Genomic DNA, 7,428 nt, shown 5'->3' on the forward strand with positions numbered 1-7,428 from the left:
CCACTGTATAAAAGTAAGGGATATAAGTATGAATGTACTAGTTTTAGGGGTATAAATCTGTTGAATGTTGTAGGTAAGGTGTATGGTAGAGTGTTGATTAAGGGTTAGAGAGGGTACAGAGGGAGTGATTGGTGATGAGCTATGTGGCTTTAGGAGAGGGAGGGGATGCGTGGATCAGGAGTTTGCTGTGACAGGTATGTGAAAAGTATTTAGCGAAAGGTGGGCTGCGGCAGGGATGTGTGATTTTATCTTGGTTGTTTAATATTCATATGGATGGTGTTGTAAGGGAGGTGAATGCGAAAAGTGTTACGTGGAGGTATGAGTCTGGTGAATGCCGATGGTAGAGAGATGAATCTGAATCAGCTGTTGTTTGCAGATGATACCGCACTGGTCGCTGATTCGGAGGATAGGTTAAGACAATTGGTAGAGAGGTGTGGAAGGGTGTGTGAAAAGAGAAAATTCAGAATAAGTGATAATAAGAGAAAAGTGGTGAAGTTTATGAAGTTGGTAGATGGTGGGAGGATGAATGTAGTTTTGAATGATGAGTTGCTTGAAAAGGTAGAATGAGTTAAGTATTTAAGGTCACATGTTGTTGTGGATAGAAGAATAGATGTAGAGGTGAAGTTTAGAATAAGTAAAATAGGAAAGGTGCTGGGAGGAGTGAAAAAAATGCTTACGTGTCGTTCACTTAGAATGGATGTAAAGAGAAGGCTGTATGAGGGTGTAGTGATACCAACTTCAGTAGATGGAGCTGAAACATGGCATATGGTTGCAGCAGAGAGGAAGAGTTTGAATACAATGGAGATGAGGTGTCTAGGGAGTATGTGTGGACTGATGTGGATGGATAAAGTGAGAAATGATGAAGTGCGAAGAACTGGAGTTATGTGGGAGATGGCTGAACGAGTTGAACAGAAAGTGTTGTGATGGTTTGGGCATATGGAGAGAATGGATGAAGAGCAATTTGTGAAATAGATAACTGGATCAGATGTGAGAGGTGTTAGGTTGAGAGGAAGACCTCGAATAGGATGGATGGACAGTGTGAAGAGAGCATTAGATGCGAGAGGGATGTCTTCAGAGCGAGGAAGATTGGCTGTGCGTGGCAAGGATGACTGGAAAGAAATTGTGAATGAATAAATGGTGACACGGTCCCGAGGGGATATTCTCCCACATTTGGTCTGATCAGGTGATCAGGTCAGATGCGGGTAAAGGGATGGATCCATTATGATGTGGCAGGGGTAAACCAGCTCTGTTGTCGGGCCCTGCTGCAGATGTTGCTGATTACACTAAGCAGTTGACCCTTATGCGATGTGGTGCAGCGAGGATCTGTCCCTTCTCTCCCTGGGGCTAAGATACGAGTAAATGTGTGTGTGTGTGTGTGTGTGTGTGTGTGTGTGTGTGTGTGAGTAAATTGAGAGTGTGTCGTCCTGTCTCGGCGACCCCTTTTTTTTTTGGGGGGGGGAGGGGAAGCAGCCTCGTTATATAGATAGATATTATTTATGTTGCCAACGGCCACGCCACGTTGAGTACACCGCTTCCCATCCGATCAGCGAAGTTAAGCAACGTTGGGTCTGGTTAGTACTTGGATGGGTGACCGCCTGGAAACACCAGATGCTGTTGGCATCCCTACGTGTCAAGTGGGGTTGGTGGAGGATTAGTGCCCCTCCCTGTAAAACAATTAACTCTAAGCCCTTGGCCACCCCATTTGGGATACATGGCGTCTGGCAATGGATGGATGGATTATTTATGTTTTATTGACACTTATTTGGAGCCTCAATGAATGTGTTGGAGTTGATGGTGAGGCTCTGTTATAGGAATTCTGTCTTATTTGCAAGGATAACATTATCATCACTATATTTTAGCACTAAAGAAATGGGGCATTTAAGTCATTGATTGACCTTGAAGACGTTTGAGGTTAAATAAATTACCGTCTAGTTGATACTTAATTTTTATTCCATCATCATGGTTCATTTGTTAGTGATTTAAAAGGATAACTGCAGTCAAATAGAAGTTGCATATTAGAAGAGCCAGGACAAATGCTGTATTTCCACCTCTACGTTGCAGGATTTGGATTTGCTCCCATCTAAGGACGCAAGAGCATTCATGCCGCCATGCAGGCTCTTCAGGATGGGAAGTTGGAACTTTCAGTTTTGACAAAGCATTCCATAAAAGTTCTCTGCTGACAGTGTCGTATGGTTCTGAGGGATCAATGAATGTAATATATAAGTCACGGTTCTGTTCATGGCGTTTCTCCTCTATTTGTCGGGCAAAAAAGATCATATCACAGGTGCTTCGTTCCTTGTGAAATCCCCATAGTGTTTCAGGAAGTGTTTTTTTTTTTCAGTCTGGATAACATTACCTTGGCCAGTAGCCTACTTTGCTGGTATTCACAAGGAAGGAGATACCTTTGCTGTTGTCATAACTGGAGTGGCCCTCTTTTTTCTTGTAGATGGTTACAATATGAGAAGGAACCCATTCAGATGGAATTCGTTCTGGTTCCAGAAAGTCAGTGATCATGGAGGTGCTAGTGGAGTAACTGGCCAACCTAATGGATTAGTTCAGATAGTATGCCATCAGGGCCAGGGATTATGTTATTTTTTGAGAGTGGATGGACTGATCAGTTTCTACACATGTAGGTGGCCCATCGAGATCTGCTGCTTGTGGAGCATTTGGTATGTTATCAAGGATATTGTGTCTCTATGGATTTCTTCGGTTCTGTAACGAATTAAAATGTTGTGCCGATCTTTCTAGGACTACTTGCTTCTCTTTCAGGAGCTCTCCCTTGGCTAATTGAATCAGGGTTATACTGTGTCTGACTGGCCCATAAATGGGTTTATGGACGTATAGAACTCGTGTTGGTTGTTAACCCCTGCCGCACTAATTCTTATCAACCTGATTACCTTCCCTGAGTCAATTCCTCAGACTTTTTGTTTTAATATTAAGATTTGTTTTTTTTCATCTGATCAAGTGTATCCGAGCTCGAACTCTTCATCACCCTATTTTTTTTTTTGTAAATTATGCCTCTTGGGTAGGTGTGAAGACAGTGATAAGTCGTCAGCACAGCGGGAGGCAGACCGGCATGAATCGGCCATTCCTGGGCTACAAACGAGAACGAATTACTAAATCAGCGGCATTAGGCAACTGCGGTATGGCAGGGTTTGGCAACAGTCTGGTGGGGCAGAGGGAGACTCAACGTTCCCATGGAAACCACTGATGCTTTCTAGTGCTTGAAATTAAGGCGCCGAGACCCATTGCCTCATTTGAGGCGATCAACGTGACCAGGGGTGGCCTGCATATCTGAATTACTAAATATGTGGTATTTGGCAACTGCGGTATGGTAAGGTTTGGCAACAGTTCTGATGGTGTAAAGGGAGAGTCAACGTTCCCATGGAAACCACTGACGCTTCCTACTGCTTGATATTATGGCACCGAGACCCATTGCCTCATATTAGGCGATGAGCATGGCGGGGGTTAATATCAGCCAGTGTTGGTAGCTCTTTTGCTTGCTCGGTTCACCATTTGTTCTCCATGTCATGCAGTTTTCTCTGGTTTTCACTTCTGAGATTCTGGAATTCAGTTTTTAGGGTTCAGGAGCTAGGATGAGCGAACCTGTTGTTGTTTCCTTTATTCTTCATTGCAAGCCCTCAGCAGTTTCATCAAACCAGTCTTTATGGCATGTGTAGAGAATCCTAAGGTTTCTTCTGCAGTGCTTTGAAGCAGTATCTTAATGTTCAGCTACTCTGCATCTAGTTTTGTTGCATTGTTGTTTGGGTCAAGTGTTGGGCATTGATAAAGCTTGTCTGCAAGAGTGCAGCAAAAGGTTTTATAATTTGCAACATCTTATAAAATACCACAGTTTAGAGTCTTGGAAGATGGTCTTTGGTGTATCTGTGGGCGTATGTAGAGATCTTGAGTTGCAGTTTAGTGAGTATAAGGTTATGGTATGTTGAGCATCAGCACCTCTCATAGCGCAGGCTATAAGAACTTCACTTCGGTATCACTGCCTTACAATTACATGGTCAAATAAGTAACAATGTCTAGATTGCAGGTGTATCCATGTGGTACTCTGTTTATTCATACGTAGAAAACTGATGTTGGTGATGACCAGACTGTGTTCCTAGCATTAGGAAAGCTGTCATTATTGCTCATGTTACCAACACCAGGGCAGCCTGTAATGCCTTGCCAGAGGTGATTATCTTTTCCTCCTCTGGCATTAAAATCTTCAAGCAGGATGAGTTTGTCAATTTATGGTACTGAGCGAATGGTAGCAACCAGTCATAAAAGGAATCGTTGATGGTGTCCTCAGAGTTAAGGATTGGGGCATCAGCAGTGCTGAGTGTTGCATATTGGCCTGTAGAGTGTGATGTGCAGCAATACATCAACCTCTCTGATAAAACTCACTGGTGATTCTTGGATCTTCTATAGTAGTTTGCTCTGGACTGCAAAGCCAATAATATGGTTTCTTTTAACATTGCCTGGGTATCCCCACCAGAATTAAGAATACTCTTCTCATGCTTCTTTTAAGTTGCCCTCTCCTGACATGCGGGTCTCAGACGTGGCTGCAGTGTCAGTTTTATATCTTTTCAGTTGATGGGCAGTACGGACAGTCCTACATCATGGTTGTGTGTCTTGGTTAGTATTAAATAAGGTTCGTACATTCGAGGTAGCAAGAGTCAGGTGGATTCATTTGTTTTTTCGACTATAGTGTGGAATGCCTTCACAGATGTGGTGTGGAGCTGTAAATGTTTAGGTTACCTTTTCTAAACTCCTCCTCGTCAGGGGTAGGCAGCTGGGTGTCTGTTTCTGGCTGCTTACTTGCTCTGGATGCTGCCGAAAGCATGACCTGCTCCTGTGACATCTGACATCATGTCAACGACCACTAGTCCAATGCCAATTATTTGCAGGGCTCGAGCCAGTGACCGAGCCACATCCATGTTTTGTCACCAGCACGCTGTCCTGTCACCGTAGGTCTTTTGATTTTGATGAAAAGGTGAAATGGGAGGTGAGTAAAGTATTTAGATTGGACAGTGAATGGATTTGCCGTGATGGTGAGGGTTTACAGTCCTTACCACCACATGACATGGTACTTCTCAGCCTGAGATAATGGCATGATGGTTCACGACGACCATTCACTAATCAGAGAGAGAGACAGACAGACAGACAGACAGAGACAGAGACAGAGACAGACAGACAAACAGACAAGCAGACACACAGATAGACAGACAGAAAGAGAAGCAGAGAGAGACTTATACTGGATGTTATTCGTTTTTGTTTTTGTTTATTTTATGCTAGGAAGAAGGAACCAAAGGCCACGAGCCCGCAATAACTGTTCCTTCCAAGAGAAAAACAAAACACAAGAGACAGCCAAATTCGAGATCCGATCATTTCGTGATGCCTGGACACACTGCGTTTGAAAGACTAGAGATCGTAGGAAGTAGGAAATGCAGACAGAGCGAGAGAGTTCCAGAGTTGACCTGTTGCATAACTGAAGGACTGGGAGTAACGGTTAACTCCTGCATTAGAGAGTTGGACAGAAAAGGGATGACAGTTTGCTCCTAGGCGGGTGCCACGCGCCCGTCGTTGAGGTGGAGGAATGCAAGCAGACAGTTCAGAGGAGCAGTGACCATTGGAGTAGTGAAGAGACAGAGACTGAAGGGAGCCAGTAAGAGAAGGAGAGTTAATGAGACAAGAAGCCTTTGACTCCACCCTATTGAGAAGAGCTGTACGTGGGGAACCTCCCCATACATGAAAGTTGTACTCTAAACAGAGGTGGATAAAACCTGTGTATAGAGTCAAAAACTGTGCAGGGGTAAAAATTAACAGAGTCGGCCTAGCACACCTAATCTCTTGGAAGCAGATTTTACAAGAGATGTAATACGATCTTTCCAAGATAAGTCCCGAATGAATGAAACCCCAATCCCCTTAGCTGCCGGGGGGTTCCCAGCCGCGGCACACGCCTCTCTATGGGCGATTTCCGAGATTTTGGAAAAAATACCCTTACTTCAAACCCTCATATCTGACAAATAAAAGTTCATAAGACTCACCAACTCTTCTTTCCAATGATGGTATCCGGAGGTCTCTAGGTGGTCCCGTCGATGAGTAAGGATGAGTTGAAGACAAGTGGTTTTTCATGTTTTGGCGCACTGCTCTTAGCGCGTGCCACTGGCTGCGGTCTTGGCCCAGCCGGCTAGCGTTGGCAGCACTGCCTGGAGTGGTGATTGTAACACTGCCCGTGCATCCTTCGAAGGAATGCGGAAGATTCCACTCGTTTTTTCCACTGCTCCTTACTCACTGCCGCGAGAATGAATCATCACCCTGTTCATGTGGCTCACCCAAGGATTTACCGCCCGCTCCATAATGCCTCTATGCCCCGTAGGTGTGTGTGAAAGGAAATATCTCGTCATATTTCTGTACTCACTTTTTCTGTAAGGAATATTTCTCCTTCACCTCGTTTTTCTGTTCTCACTTCTTCTGTAAATAATCATATTTCTCCTTTACTATGACACTTAGGACTGCACTGTACATCACCATTGCGCGTAATTACACTTTGACAAGTAAATGGTGTTGCTCTTTCACGCATTATCGTAGAGTATGAGGTAATTTTTTGTACTGTAAATCATACTGCTTTGTACTATTCAGGTTTATAGTGAAAATCATAGAAATGTTTCACACAACTAACATTATTTGTACGTCACATCACAGATACACTGATGCTCATATTTGGCACAATCTCCCTGAGTACTGAGTGTAATAATTTAGGTATAGCCAAGCAGGTATTTTTCTTTGTGGCCCACTCACAAGTAGTTTCTTTCAGGTAACACATAGGCAAAAGCAAAGTAATTCCAATAATTTTCAAACCAATATCCAACACACAGTATCAATTTCTGTATTGCACTTACTATAAATAACTTCTCTGCACTTGTTGAACTTATTATAAATGACTTACATCTTAGCACTTACTATACTTCACTCATACTATCAAACTTTTCACTCATTTATGAAAATACACAAACCTGTACATTAATGTACATTATTTACACTTCCCCACACATCTGCTCAGTACTCACGCTCGGAGTGATACTCTGAGAAGCATTTGGGGCATAGGGGGACCTTGCATTCTGCACATTGGTACGAGGTCTCTTTTCGTGCTGGGGGACGGCGTTTGATTGTGCGGCAGTCGTGGCACCGCCTGTATGCCAGACGACCTGCTGCTGTTCTCCCGATCTCCACAATCTTGTGCCGACGGAAATACTCAGCACAGCTGAGCCTGTCAGCTGGAGCCCTGTTCCTCACCTAGCACCTGTCACCTGAGCAGTTGAATGTTGCTCAAGGAGTTCGCGTGCAAGCTCTCTATCAAACTCTCGTAAAGAGAGAGGTTTCCTTACAAGCTCCTTGAACAATATGAAACTGTTCAGGACAGCGATATCAAGA

At 43.8% G+C, this 7,428-nt stretch overlaps 1 non-coding gene across 1 annotated transcript; it reads left to right on the plus strand.

The window, feature by feature from the left end:
- Positions 1-1,501: 1,501 nt before the first annotated feature.
- On the plus strand, positions 1,502-1,620 carry LOC145396653 (5S ribosomal RNA). The gene has a single exon (XR_013896813.1). It is a non-coding gene; the product is annotated as a 5S ribosomal RNA (ribosomal RNA).
- Positions 1,621-7,428: the final 5,808 nt, after the last annotated feature.

Source organism: Coenobita brevimanus, chromosome 38 (assembly GCF_032717465.1).
Source record: "Coenobita brevimanus isolate Jiangsu-jjx chromosome 38, ASM3271746v2, whole genome shotgun sequence".
NCBI lineage: Eukaryota > Metazoa > Arthropoda > Malacostraca > Decapoda > Coenobitidae > Coenobita > Coenobita brevimanus.